Raw genomic sequence first — 16,327 nt, forward strand, 5'->3', positions numbered from 1 at the left:
TTTTAGTAATTAGCATTTTAGAAAAATATGCTTTTGTGCGTGTGTTGGTGCCTTTGACGCACGTAAGTCACGTTAATTACAATCCTTTGTACCTTTGTGTGCTTACATGGAAAAATGCTGTTGTTCACACACGTTGCAAATATGCTTTTTTGCATAGTTCTTGACACTTTTATTTGCCATTTTGTGGAAATATTTACTTAGCTGCTTTTGAGTCACATATCTTGTTGAGCCTACTGACACGCTTTGTTGCATGCACTCGCTGAAGCGTCGTGTGCTAGAAAATGTCGCAGTGAGTTATGTCCAAACTGCTGAGGGAAACAAGTTAATTGAATACAGCACGAGTTGCTAATATCTATTAAGATGATATTTTATGGTTGAAGTGTTGACCTCTGCTACTTTGCTTGGTAGTGGCAACCCAGTTTTAATTGTGTTGACCGAGAAATTATTTTTAGTATTTTATTTTATCTTTTAAATATCATTAACTAGCTCGTATTTATTAAGAATTTTATACAAGCTTAATATCTTAACAAAAAGGTGGCAACGCTGTTTATAAAATTTGTTCGACTAAAATATTCAGAAGCTGTTATAAATATATTTTAAATATATTTACTCATATAAAAAAAATATTTTTTTTTAAATAGGTGGCAACCCTCTTCGAATATTAAACTTTAAAATCCATTGTAAACCATATTGTAAACCAAATATAACAACTTCACTTTTAATATTCACACATAAAGTAATATCACTATCTTGTGAGGTCTTACTTCCTTAACCGAGTTGGCAACCCTGTCAAAAAATCTTCGAAAAAATTAAATTTCTCAACTAATATAATAGTCTTTATTTCTCCATTCCACTTTTATAAATTTTTACTTTTTTTATTGTAATAAGAGGAACTCACACCTTTTTTTCAATTTCCAACTCACCGGAAGCTCATCTTCAACACCTTTTGTGTGTATAAATACATATTTACACATTACTATTTAATAACAAAACTGCGCTATTAAAAACGCTTAACATTTAATCTCCCTCCAAATGCTGTGTCCGAACATCAAAAGCCTTCGCTTACAAGCGCTCCGCATGACTTGTCGAAATAAATTCCACACCATTCACCTGCGTGTTTTGGCATGACAGCGTTATTTTGCTTTTAAGCTGAATAATCTACGGATTGTGCAAATGTGTAGCACGCGCTGCTGCGCAACAACAACAACCACTTGCGTTTAGTATGACTTATGTGCCACTTATGTTCGTATGTACAAAAGCACGTGCCACCAAAGCTGACAGCTGAAAAATGCTTTTGGAATTAACACTACAGAAAAATGTTAAATAAATCACGGTTTTTGTTAGTGTTGCTGTTGTTGTATTTAGTATTACTCAGTAGTAGACTGAAACACCTATTTCTTTCCAAATTTATTTAATAGTTATTATAAGCTTAAAGTGTTAGCGCTTATGGTTTGAAAATAAGACGCTTTGAGGATGTTGAAAGGCGTAAAATATAATAATAAATGTACAAAAAAATTCAAGAAAATATAAATTGAAATATCCGTTAAGTGTCAATACTTCAAGTATAATAAAAAAAGAAGAATATATTCTTTTCACTTCTTTTTTATTTGAAACTCAGTTTCAAGAAAATGTCGATTAAAATTTTTCTGGTCTTTTTTTACTCTTCATTCAAAGAAACCAATTTGAAATATTTTTCATATAAATTTTAAAATTTTTTGTTTTTTTATGATATGTTTTTAGTTTTTTTGAAATATTTTTATTTTTTTAATTCAGAATTATTTTGTTAGTTTTTTTAATATTTTTTGTGTAATTTTTATTTAAATTTTTGTTTTTTCGTTATTTTTTAGTTTTTTGAAATATTTTTATTTTTTTAATACAGAATTATTGTGTTAGTTTTTTAATATTTTTTTGTAATATTTATTTTAATATTTATTTTGTTTTTTTTTCATGATATTTTTATTTTTTTAATTCAGAATTATTTAATTAGTTTTGAAATATTTTTTTTGTAATATTTATTTTAATGTTTTTTTGTTTTTTTAGTTTTTTGAAATATTTTTATTTTGTTAATTCAGAATTATTTTGTTAGTTTTTTTATAATATTTTTGTGTAATGTTTATTTTAATTTTTTTTTGTTTTTCCGTTATTTTTTAGTTTTTTGAAATATTTTTATTTTTTTAATCCAGAATTATTTTGTTAGTATTTTTTATATTTTTTTGTAATATTTACTTTAATATTTTTTTTTGTTTTTTTCATGATATTTTTAAGTTTTTTTGAAATATTTTTCTTTTTTAATGCAGAATTATTTTGTTAGATTTTTTTATATTTTTGTGTAATTTTTTTTTTTATTTTTTTTTTGTTTTTTTTTTCAAGCTATTTTTTAGTTTTTTTTTTAATATTTTTTTAATTCAGAATTATTGCGTTAGTTTTTTAATATTTTTTGTAATTTTTATTTAATTTTATTTCTTTAATATTGTTTTTATTATTTTTACAATTTTACAAAATTTACAATTTTTACAAAATTGTCTATTTTATCTAAAATTAGTTTTATAATAATTTTCTACAATACTGAAAATATTTTTTTTAATTGCTAATTTATTTTGTTAAATTTATTTGTTTATTTTTCTCTATAATAGTTTTTAAATATCATCATTTGCCCTCATTTCAATGCTACACAATTCTTTTTATTTTTCATATTTCTTTTCTTGCCTTTGTACCACACCTTTAACCCCTATTAAACCACTTTATTGCCACAAATTAAGTATTTTCCACTACAAAAAAGGAAGAATAATATGAAAGCCACATACAAAACTACATTTTATAGCGAATTCTCGCTGAGTATTGTGCTCACTTGTAACGAATTTCCAATATCTTGCTTTCATTTTGCTCATTTTCATGATAATAACAATAATTGACACCGAAAATATTTCGCTTTTATGCCATTCGAGTGCTTAGTGTGGCACAAATGATTTTATTATAACCGAAACGCGCTTTCAATGGCAACCATTTAAGTTGCGCTTTCTTCATTTGGCAAAATTTTTAAAATTTTTTCAACAAAAAATACCAAAAATAAATAAATAAAAAAATGGCAAGCCATAAAATTAGAGCAGTTAATGTTATTGTGCGGCCCTTTAGAAAATGCACAGCTTACATACCATAAACATAATAATAACAACAATTGATGTTTTTATACTCGTTTATTGTTTATTTACAACGCCAGCTCGTATTGAGCTGCGCTATTATTGGCGCGATTGTCTGCGGAGCCAACAAAAGCAACAAGCATTTACAGCATTCAAAACATTTTATAGCGGATTAGTTGTGCTTTTCAATGCCGAGAGGCATGACAATGCGAGAGTCGAGAGAGAAGTAGCGCTGTAGTGACGAAGAAATGCCAAAAAATGCTCCAAAAATTGAAGTTTCCACAAAAAAAAGCGAACAAAGCCAACTGCAATTGGTTGGCGTGTAAATGAGAAATTTGACGAGCGATTAAAGGTGAAGGCCAAACGAAATGAGTTTTGAGGCATTGAAGAGAGTGCGAACGGCAGTTGAAGCCACCACAAAAAAAATTAATGAAATAAAGAAAAAATATATAAACAAATTCAATTAAAGGCCTGAGTAAAAGTCGTTGTGGAGCGCAAGAAAGAGAGAGTGAGCGCATGTAATAGGTGAAATTATGCAGCTTCAACCAACAGCAACAACAAAAGTAACGGCCAAGGGACGTGAGTGCGCTTATGAGCGCGCGGCTTTAGCTACAACTTCAGCAGCGTTCGACCAAGTCAGTGCTGCAGCACAGTTAGCCAAAACAGTTAGTCAGCAAACTCCGACAAACTCCGACGGTCAGTCAATCAAACACGCCAAGTGCAAACACAAACACTCACAATCTCGTATATCAGCGCATATTTGTGTTGCATATTCACACAGGAGTCAAGCGTTTATACGAGACTCGTAGTATATCACATGGATAATCATTACAATCGCTTATAAAAAAAAGATAAAAGTCATTAAAGTGCTCAAGCCGACACAAACACTCGCACATACAGGCATACATACGCTATGTATATATATATATATGTAAATGAAGTGAAGTGAAATGAAAAGAAATAAAAAGTGTTAAGTGCCGCAGTGCTATTGAAGAGCTGAAGTGTTGAAGTGTTGAGTGTCAATTTGTCAAGCTTTCAAGTAGCAATTAAATGAAACTTAATACCAGTGATCGTCAAAGTGGAAAGTGAAGTATGTGTACGAGTATGCATTACAGTTTTGCTTGCTGCATTCATACATATATATGTCTTTGTTATTTAATGAGTGTGACACAAAATACATATATACATACTTCTCGCTTTACTTTACTTTTATTTTTCAATTTTGTTGAAGTTGCAGCGTTCTGATTCTACTAACCTGCTGTGCTGCTCAGTTTATTGCAATTCATTGTTTTTAAATGTTTTTTAAGCGTTTTCACATATCTTCCACAAGAGTTTGTGTGTCTCTGTTACTTATGCTAGCACACTTTTTACCGTTAAATTTTCTACATTCGTCACTTTTTTTCGCTTCTAATTTCGCTCTGCATGAGCTTGTGATTTTTACACGCCTGCTGCTGACAGCTTTGAGTGAGCAATGACAACTACTTTTTGTGAGGTGCGTTTGCGCGTAGGTCTCGCTCGCTTGCTTGGTAGAAAGTGAAAAGTTCTAGTTTTTTTGGTTTTATTTTTATTTTTAGTGTTTATTCTGAACACCGTTTTGGTTTGCTTGTGGGGAAAGTGTTTTTTTGGCATAGCAGGTTGGCGTTTTTTATTGTACCACTTTCTGTTTTACGCGCCGTGTATGCTTTCTTCGCAAAGTTCGCACAGTTTAAGCGCGTTTATTATTCTTGTTTGAATTAGATTTTAGAATTTCTAACAGGAAAGAGTTGATTATGTGATGTGCTTCTAAAAAGAGATTTGCTCAGTGCAAATTAGTAAAAATTGATATGACAACTTCTATATAACTTCTCCAAGTATAATTTTTTCAGACTTTTTGTTCATTTCCTCTGTAGGTTATATATAAAATATTGAATTTTTTTTTTTTAATTTTTTTTTAATGCTCAAAAAGGACTACAGGATGGTCCTAAATACTTAATAATTTTTTATTGATGAAGAATATTTTTAGTTTCTGTTCTTTATTTAGCATAAGACTGGGGTATTAAAACCTTCATAAATACAAATTTATACTTTTAAGTGTGGACATTTAATTTTATTTTAAACAAATACGTGATTTTAAATACCAATCATCTTCTTGAAGTAATTTTTTTACAAAAAATATTTTAATTGAATATTTTTCTATATATTTAATCTCATTAATCATCAGCAGATTACTAATCGCACCTTATAATAACATAATTTACAATTTTAAGAGATACTTCTCAATTCATTTTAAGCTCAGTAGATCCGAAGAAATAGCTTTTTATGCGTCTGTGTGCCTCAGAGTTGATTTTATTTTAATTAATTTATTTTGGGCAGTCAAGTCATTTGTTGCCTCTACCACAGCCTGTTACTGTAGTAGCAAATTAGAAGAGTAAATTCCCGGAAATTCTCAAATTAAATGCTTAAAAATATTGAACAAAGAAAATTCATTATATTTCAGATATTTTAAATATCATGCTCGTTTCAAGGAAATTTTAAAAAATTCGCAGCAGGATTTCTGAAGTAAAAACTTGTATATATTGCCCATATATATTCAAAACAATTGTGAAGACTTGATAAATAAAATTAAAATACGTTTACTTCTAAATAGAGATCTTTTCAACTCTTTTAATTTAGAACAATTTTACTATTTTTTTACTTAAATATTTAGAAAAAAATTTTATATTTTTTTCATATATTTTTTACTCACATTTAACCTTACTTAATACTAATTTATGCGTCTTTCTTTATTTGCAGATTTGAATAAAAAGTATACAAACAAATAAGCAGACTTAAGAAAGGTAAGATAAAATTTTTTTTTTATTTTTAAAAAGTTTCGAAAAAAGTGTATATGTATGACGTTGAAAAGCTTCAAAAAGCTACTTCCCGTTACTAAGTTTGCATAAAATAAAATAAAAAATATTCTTCAGTTCCTTATGGCTATTCAATATATCTCTTTCTGCCTAAAATAATAACGATTTGATCATACAAGTTTATATCAAAAATTTTAGATTTATAATTTGACTGAAGTCAACATATAATATTTAATTAATAATATTCTGGATACGAAGCTTGATACTCAGCGAAATAAACTCAATTTTCCTATTTTTTTTAATATAATATTATTATTTTATAAACAATTCATTTATTGCCAGCATCATATACTTAAATTTCGAGCATTTTATGTCCTAAAAAATTATAATTATACCAAAGAACAACAATTTGTACCACCAACAGCTAACTCAGGCACCACCACCTCTACTAGAACTCACACATTCTTCATGCCGTTGGTGGTCAGTGGCGCTACACTAATTAATAACAGCACGTTAACACAGCTGTCAGCTGGCGATTTATGTGTGAAATAGTTGGTTGAAATGCCGCGTCATGGCATTTTGTAGCAATTAACATGAATTTGGTGAAATGCAAAAACAATAACAAGAAAAGGCAGAAAATTTCACTAAACAACTAAACATTTTTTTTAGTACAAACTCGACCATTGTTTAGCTCAACCACAGCAATTTAAATGATTATGTTCTATTCTAATAAGCAAAGCAACGACGCGCTGAGGCGTGCGAGCGCTGAAACAAAAGACTTAAACAGCGAACGCGCACTTGCACACACACAAGTCATTGACCAAATGGCGTAGTGGTAGCTGAAGTATTTCATTCATTTCATTTAGTATAATATAATTTGTGCAACTCTTTGTGTGTCGGTGTGTGTGCTGCGCGCAACTAACCAAGTGTAACGAAGTCAGCAGTAACTAGCAATTAAATAAATTAGGTTTTTGCTTTTTGTATGCCACAAGAAAAAGTGTGCAACCAAATAAGTATCAAGAAGAGAATATGAATTTTGCATTATGGAATATGGATAGTGGACCGCACACACACACACCAACACATACTTTTGGAGGTATGAACGATTTGAGTGATTTATGTGCAACTGTTGACCCATTAAACTAATTTCCTGGCGATGATTTTAGAAATCCAAAAGTGGCAAACGCATTGAGTGCGTAACGAGCTTTTCTAGTTTAGGCATTTCGTATGCAAATAACTAAGCGCTGACTAAGGCAATATGCTTGATTTATAGTGATAAATTGTAGAGAAAATTAACAGCTGCTGTGTGGCGTTATGTGATTGATGGCCTTTTCATAAACTGTATTAATTGTTGTAATAAATTACAAATACAAATACAAATACAAATACATATAAGCGCACATAGATCTGTCACTTTCACAACAAGCGCGCAACAGCTGTGCTTTGCCGTGCTATGCTATGTGGCTTATATCTTCCTCTCCGCCACTCATTCACCGCTCTTGTAGTCCATTTATGTTAATTTGTCGCTTTGTTATGCTTTCAGCGTTGGCTCATTCAATCATATGTGAGTGTACATATGTATTATGTTTTATGGAGATTTTTTGCTTGATCATTTATCAGCGCTTCCAATCAATGAATGAATGAAAGCCAAACAACACCGCACAGTGACACATACACATATGAGCTTCCGTGCATATCTGCTTCTATACATTATAAGTATGTGTGTGTGTGTGTTGTGCGTGGTATTAAGACAAAACAAATTAATGACTTACACGGGAAAGTGGCCAACAATTATATGCAATAATAACAATGAAATGTTTTATTTAATTGTTTGAAATATTTATTAATTTCTATGCTCAAGTGAAATGGAAAGTCGTCTTTATATAATTTGTTTAACAAAGTGTTTAGATATTTTAAGTAAAATTATTGGTGAAAAAAATCTCGATACTCAGTTTTTTATGCTGGTTATAATCATATATTCTGTCATTATACAAGTAGCTACTAAATACTTCCATTACTTCTAACTTAAAATTAATAAATTTATCGAAATATAAGCAACATTTGCAAGATAACTGCATTATTCAAGGCTAGATGTTCCTTTGTTCTCGCCATTATTATTACCTTCTCTCTTTGCATTACTTTTGTAATTATAAATACCAATTACTCTATATAATCCAATTTAAAACTGTAACTACTACATATTTTGAGTAACATATTCTGCAGATTAATAGTAATGCAATTTTCACCATTACCATTACTTATTTAAATACCAGTACCAGTACTTTTGATTACCGCTTACACCAATATTAGTAAATTTGTCACTGATATAACTATTCGAATTACCAGAACTGCTACAAATATCATTACCATTACTTTTTAGGTAATTTAATTACCACGAATATCAATACCTTTATTTTTTCGTCTTCCATTCCTTCAAATTTAATAAACTTTGGAACTTGTACTACTCTTAAGATTACCAGTACCATTTATTGATTACCAGTACCATTACTAATGTCATTACAAATTTAATTACAATAGTCTTTGCAATATTTCATCATTAGTATTTAATTCGGGCGTGCTATTGCTGTTATAAATATCGCTACCATCGCAATTACCACTGATAATTACATTATCGTTCACATTACCAATACCAATACCTCTAAGATTACTATTACAATACTTGTTTTTCATTCAATATTAATAAAAATATTTCTTTACAATGCATTCAGTAGAGTCTAAGTTTTAAAGCAATAAATATTTTAATAATCTTTATAGATTACTCTCTACTTCTCCATAACCTCTTTCACTAAATCTTAACTCTTCTCTGTGTTATATACAACACAAATCTCTTATTTTTATTCAAAAGCCATGTTGATCTACTTCTCCAATGCAAATATTCACTTTCATATGGAATTTATCACATTTTGTTTATGCCAGTCGACACAGGTAGTGATGGCAATAAAACACAGCAATGATACACACACACACATACAAGTACAAGGAAACATCAATTAAACGCGACATACATACATGCGCTCGCAGTGTTTTATTATGTGTTAATTATAATCATAACAACTGGCGTCATAAAGCGTCTTTGAAGCCAAGCCACTACAGACCTCGATTTTTATTATCTTTCAATCCATCTATGATTATGTATGTGTATGTGTGTGCATACAATTTCACTGTTAATAACCAATTGAAATGCCGTAAAAACTGTAGCATGAAAATAAAAGTTTTTTACAGTTTTAATGTGTCAACTGAAGCATAAGGCGTTGAAATATTTTATGCATTTTTCTGTATTGATTTATTTATTATTTTGTTGCTATTTGTTTACGAAAATAAATTGATAGCGAAGAAAGGAAATTAATCAGAAATATTTTTTGGAATTTTCCAGCCTCAAACTCAAAGCGCGACATTGTTGTGTTAATTGAAATTTAAATTTGAAATATAACGGTACAAATTAGTTTCTTGTGCTTTCCAATGTAAAGTATTGGAATGCTGTCGCTATAAGAGTTCACTACCTTTTCAAATTTTGTTATTGTTATTTTTCATAATTTCCATATGGAGAAGTGTCTGTTATGAGTTAGGCGTAAGCTATTGTTATTTGATTATCTTATTATTTTAGTTAATACAGCATCAATTTACAACACAATACGAAAAATTTTGATGTCACTAGAAGAACAGTAATAATTTAATTTCAATACGACTCTACTTTGCCATAAAAACCCACATGATATCTGAGGGAAAGTAATAAAAATGAAAATTAATGTGGATAATTTGGCTTAGCATATATTTCAAGCTAGTACAATGAGCGCAATCAGTTGGAAATTCATCGATATTTTAGCATTTCAGAGCTTGACAACAATTTCTTTGATTTTTCAATATTATTCTTCACAATAGTTGTTATGCTCTTAGACTTTTTCTCCAAAAAATATTTTCAAATCCTAATTTTTCAATGAAATTACGCTTCATTAGTTTGGTGTTTAAGTTTTTCTAAATTTCAAAAATTACGTTTTTCTAATTTTCAAAAAGGTGGCAACACCACACATTTTTTTGCAAATTCTTTAGTAGTTTCCTTAAAATAACTTTAGTAAAAGTTATATTTTTACTTTCTTGAATTTTTATAATTTTTAAATTAAAAAAGGTGGCAACTCCCTTTCAACTCATATTTCAGCTAAAGACTATAAAGTCGTTCAAAACTGTAGTGTATCAAGTTTTCAAGTCATTAACTACTTTTAAAAATAAAAAATAAAAAAACAGGTGGCAACTCTATGAATAAATATAAAATGAAACACAAATTTCTCACTGATTGCTATGCGAATATAGGCATTTCCATGAGCTAAAATATTTTAAAAGCCTTTATTTTATGCGCCCAACGCCTCCAGCTACGCGGCGGATAACTGTAACTGAGTGTGAGAAATCGCCACAAAGGCCAAAACGCTGCTAATTCAATGCCAGCAACAACAGTAACTGGCGCTGTAAATAACAACCGCTGCCAATAACATTTTAATGCTGGCAAGGCAAATAAAAAGTTTAAAACAATAATGAAATGCAAAAACAACAATAAATATTGCAAAAAAATTACAACAAATTGCAAATATCGCAAATACTGTTAGACAAGTCCTTAAAAGGTAACAACAACATGCAACACTTGGAACACTGTTACATTTACGTGTACAACAACACAGCCGCGAGCTGGCAATATTTTGTTTTGCATTTTTTCATTTTGTTGTTTTTCCTGCCACCACTACAACAATAAGTTAAGCGCTGCCGTTATTTACGATGTGATTAGGTGTTGAAGTTATTGTTTTTGGCCAAATAGAAAACGGTAACTCAATTCATTGCCATGCACTTTGCGCTTGATTCATTTTTAATGGTGCGCCAACTAAGCGCAAAAGCTGCAACAACAACAACAACAACACAAGTTGATGGTGCTAAAAAAAATTGGTTTTGCCATATTTGTGGATTTGTGGAAATTGAATTCGCCGGCAATACAATTCAATTGTGAATTGTGGCAAGCAATCGATGGCCAGCTTTACTTATACAATTCTGCTTACTTGTTGTTCTTGTTATTATTGCTTTTCGCAAAATTTACAATACGAAACAACGGCGGCGTTGGTTATTGTGCCGACTCACGGCAATGGCAAAACGCAAATGACGTCCGCGAAAAATTCGCATTTCATTTGATTGCTCCAAATCACGTATCTCGCGCTGCATGTTGCAAGTTGGTGTGATCTTCTTCTTATTTTTTTTTTTTTATATTTCTTCTATCACTTGTGCGCTTAGTCACTGGCAAAATGTGTTTAATCCGCAATTTGCTGCAAACGCGGAAGTCATTTTCCACACTTTACATTATTTGCCTTGCATTTATTGCCTGCCTCACATCAAAATTTACACCGCTCAAGCGCGTCGCGCTGACAGTTAACTGAAGTTGTTCAGCTTGTTCACCGTTTCAATGTGCGCGATGAGCACGTGCACTTGTACTTCGTACTGCCGCATGTGTCCGTGCTAAATATGATTGTTGACGGCGTGTGGCGCTGATTGACAAGGCTTAGTATATATGAGCTTGATTTATATCTGCAAAAGGTTTATATACGTGCTGAAAGCTATAAAGGCATATACATAGGCATATAAAAGGATTTTTTGTAATTTTTTTGTTGTGTTGCGCTTTAACTCTTATTGATAGAGTTAAGCTATTTAGTGGCGGTCAATCAAATTAAGCCGGCAATTAAGATAAGTTAAGGTTATCAATAGACAAGCCAAAGATGACTGATTTACAACCTTTGAAGGTATGAAAAGGAGCGAAGAGAAGTTTGAGGAAGAGCAATTGCGTTTTCTATAGTTAAAGAAAAATAATACAATTTTATAAAATTACATACTCGAGAGTTTTGAAATATTTTATGCATTTTTCTGTATTGATTCATATTTTATTTTGTTGCTATTTGTTTACGAAATAAATTGATAGCGAAGAAAGGAAATTAATCAGAAATATTTTTTGGAATTTTCCAGTCTCAAACTAAAAGCGCGATATTGTTGTGTTAATTGAAATTTAAATTTGAAATATAAAGGTACAAATTAGCTTTCTTGTGCTTTCAAGTGGAATGTTGTTGTTTTGTGAGTTCACCACCTTTTCAAATTTTGTTATTGTTGTTTTCATAATTTACATATGGAAAAGTGGCTGTTTTGAGTTAGGCGTAAGCTATTGTTATTTGATTATCGTATTATTTTAGTTAATGCAACATCAATTTACAATACAATACGAAGAATTTTAAATTTTTGTCACTAGAAGAGCAGTAATTTAATTTAATTCCAATACGCCTCTTCGAATTTTCATCGAAAAGTGCAGTTTTCATTGAGAATTTCTGCATAATTTAAAAAATGTCATGCGATTTATATTTCTTGCAATGGCAAAATCCGTAAAAATATGCTTTGATATCTTTCTAGTGATAGTTTATATGAAAACTGATAATTTTAACGATGGTGCAGTCCAGTACTGATGCTATTTAGTGATTCTGATTTAAGAAATAATATTTTTAATGTCAACTAGCAACCTAATTCGAAAAAGGTTAAATAATGTAAATGAGACTTATTCAAAATCAATTATTTTTGTATAATATCCTAAATAAATATGTCACAAGGGAAGTATAAAGATTTTAAGCTAAGCAGAGAGACTGAAAGGATTACTTAAATATTGAAAACGTACTGACACAATTTTAAGCTAAAGTATTATATTTTACTGGTCGAGGAACGATATACAGCCAATATCATATGAGGATGTGATGGATCATCACTTGGTACATTTGTATCGACTCTTAGACTCTGAGCTGACTAATGTTACACTTTTTGACTCATCTGATACATACAAATAAATTTTTCGTGGAAAATAAAAGACAATTTCTCCCCACAACTTGTTAAAAATTTATCAGAAGAGAACATATTTTAATTGCAATGGGCAAAAAATATTAATAAAATTGCGACTAATTATGTTTCTGAATAAAAATATTTATTTCATGAAATATTTTTAATTTTAATAAAAAAATACTTTTACTTAAATTTTTGATTTTTTTTAATTAGTGAGTGCTTTTGAACATTAAATAAATATTTCACTAAGCTCTTTAACTTATCGAATTTAATGAGATAAATCAGCCAAATCTTTAAAAATTGCGAAAAAAAAATAATTTGATAAATATGGTCTCACATTTCAAACCAAAAATTTTAAATCAATTTTATATTAAATATTTTTTTTTCTATTTTTTTTTCAAATATTCATTCATACTATATAAAATAATCTTCTAATGTGTTCTAATTCATTAATAAAGAAAATTATATAAATAGCAAGCATAAAATGGCAGCAATATTAATGCAGTATCAGATCGGCGAAAATTGCATAATAAGCTTATTAACTGTAAATAAAATACGCATAATACAGCTGGTGTGCCATAACAACAAACTGTTACGAGACATATGCTGGATTAAAATAAAAGCAGCAGAAAAACGAGCATAAAGCGACCAAATTAAATAGAACTAGTTTGCCGCAAGAAGCAGAGCAAACACAAACACACACACAGAGGCATAAAACATAAAATGTGAGCGATTTATTTGCGGTATAGATTTGCTTTGTGCACATAAATGACTAGAATGTTGATTGTAGAGTCTTACTTGCAGTGTATTTGTTGTTGTTGCTTTGGCCGCGTTGCTTGATTAGTCGCGTAATGAGACATTTACATACACGTACACACTGTAGACTGGTTCTCGGGCAGCCACAGGCGTGAAATACTTGTAAATTGTAAAGCGAAGCAAAATTATGGCTCGAATGCCAGTCACACACATACATATATGTATATGGGCATATATATAAAATTGACGTCTGTTGCATATCAGATTCTAAACAATTATCGACGAACGGCACTCAAGCGTTAAATGAGACAATTATGCCATACCGTTGAGTGTTGTATTAATTTTTTCGAAATTGTTTTGAAATTGTCTATTGCATAACTGTTATTGCGAAATTGGCGCAATTGCAATGCGCTGCGTTTACTACTATATTATGTATTGCTAGTGTCATGCGTTGTTATAGAATGTCGCTTACATTGTGTAAGAATGCGATGCTTAAGGAAATCGCAATTTTACCCCGAGTCAAAGCTGAGAATGTCTGCATTTTATATGTTCTTATAACGGAAGTTGTAGAAGTAGATGAATTGTAATTATCTAAATGGTTGCACAATAAATTATTTATTTTTATATATTCAATTGTATTAAAATAAATTATAATTTCAAAGTAAATTTATTCATATTTTTTTAAATTATTATTATTTTTTAATTATTATTATTTTTTATAAAATATAGACTATTTTTTCACACTAATTTGATAGATTCTCAATCATATTTTGTTTTGTTGTTTAATCTACACTATGAACTGATCACTTCTTTGATATCAAAAGACTTAAGCAACGAACTCGCTTTGCATTTTTTCATTTAATCACTTGATATTGGGGAAACATTTAAATTTTGGCTGGAGTTCTTGCTTATTTTACTAAATACAGGAAATGAAAAAAAAAAAATATTTTGTGAACATCTCTCTCTAATGTTATCTTCAACTAAAAAAAAGTAAATAAAAAAGTTAAAAAAACTAATAAAAGCGAACAAAAAAAAAATTTAAAAAAGTAAGAAACAAATATTTTACGCATTCCTAAATACTTTTAATGCGCTCTTTAACTACCCATTTCATTAATTATACGGCAATTAAGTTCTTATACCCGCATACAATCTGTATTGGCGCCCGTTTTACTGCTCCCATAAATGTTTGGTTATGTTTTCCTCTGTAGGGTTATGAGTTAAGTGAGTAATTAGTTGCATGAATGCATGTGGGAATTGATGCAGCTGCAATGATATAAGAGAACTAACTCATATTTTTATATTTCTTCTTAACTTATGAATTTGATAAGCTCAGAGGAATGTTGTTAGTACTGTAAAAATAAATAAATAAATTCTTACTTACATTCTTTTAGAATTCTCATAATTACAACTAAAGAATTTTTTATGAGAAAATTTATTTGAGCTGTATATGAGAACAGCCACCATAATTGGAGCTAAAGAGATAACATTTCTGTATGATAAAAATGAAATAAAATAAGATTTAATGATGAATTTAAGATTTAATAATTAAATTTTAATTTTTTTAAATTCAAATTTAAGAAAAAAATATTTATAAAAATAAAAATAAATTTTAATAAAAATTATGATATAATTTTTTCTGCCTATTTTTTTAGAACTATTTAGGTCTTTATAGCTACATAATCTTTATATTTCTTTTCAATACCTCAAATAAAATATCATTAATAAATTACTATATTTTCTACTACCAACTATGGCGTTATTTAGCGCGACAACAACAACGAATTTGTAAAAAATTATATTTATTTTAATAGCTTCTCAAGATAAGCAACTATAGCATGGAACCTCAAAATAAAATAATTTATTTTTCCAAAAAAATATAAAATCTGTTATCAAAAGATTATACGCTAATTAAGCGCACTCAACTACTACTCATAATGATATGTTAATTATGATGAAATATGCTTTAAACATATTTCTCACATATATTAAATTCACTATTATTAATTGTAGTCCAGCAATTTGAATGAAATTTATAACATTTCTACAATTTAAATATAAAGAAAACAATTCCGAAAGTTTTTTCTTACTTTTTTCGATACTTCCAACCCACTTTGCCTCACCGACCACAAATAACTGCATTACCTGCTTTATAGTCCAACATATTTCAACACTTTTTGTCTCAAATAAGTTCACCAACTGCTGGAAATACTTCCGCATATCAATTGTTAGAAATTATATATTTAGCTTTCATGTCATTCCGCCAACTAAGCACTGAGCATAGAAAAATACTAAAAACTCTATTTAATTTGAATTCCTCAGCGCCGTTAGCAAATAAGTAATTCATTTCTTTTCACTCCACAGCGCTGCAATTAAAGTCAGCTAATTGTAATTGTTATACAAAATTTAACGAGCTTTTTTCTTTTCGAGCAACTTGTTGAAAGCGTGAGTAAATAAGCGCTCATTTCATATTTATTATATGCAAATAAAAATGCTTGCTTGAGTGATTGCGCCAGTGTCCTTTTTTATTGGCCATTACAAATATTTTCCAACGAAAGTAATTCGTTAACTTTGCTTAATTATTTGTGTATACAGTTGTAATTGCTTTAAATTTGTTCAGGTGCTTCATTTAAAATATTGCAGAGATTCTAAAGATTTAAAAAAAAAGAAAAAGGAAAAAGATAAAGGACTTTACTGGAATTAATTTTTTTTTTGGAATATAATATCCAACTTTTTTAAATAAAATAA

At 29.5% G+C, this 16,327-nt stretch overlaps 1 protein-coding gene across 1 annotated transcript in view; it reads left to right on the forward strand.

Annotated features, from left to right (window-relative positions):
* The first annotated feature begins 3,865 nt into the window (after positions 1 to 3,865).
* LOC105211859 (uncharacterized) overlaps positions 3,866 to 16,327 on the forward strand; it is a 31,539-nt gene continuing 19,077 nt past the window's right edge. The window contains exons 1-2 of the mRNA XM_054228367.1: positions 3,866 to 4,227; positions 5,910 to 5,953. The gene's annotated coding sequence lies outside the window, so the exon portion shown is untranslated. The remainder of the gene's footprint in view (positions 4,228 to 5,909; positions 5,954 to 16,327) is intronic.

This window comes from Zeugodacus cucurbitae, chromosome 2 (assembly GCF_028554725.1).
Source record: "Zeugodacus cucurbitae isolate PBARC_wt_2022May chromosome 2, idZeuCucr1.2, whole genome shotgun sequence".
NCBI lineage: Eukaryota > Metazoa > Arthropoda > Insecta > Diptera > Tephritidae > Zeugodacus > Zeugodacus cucurbitae.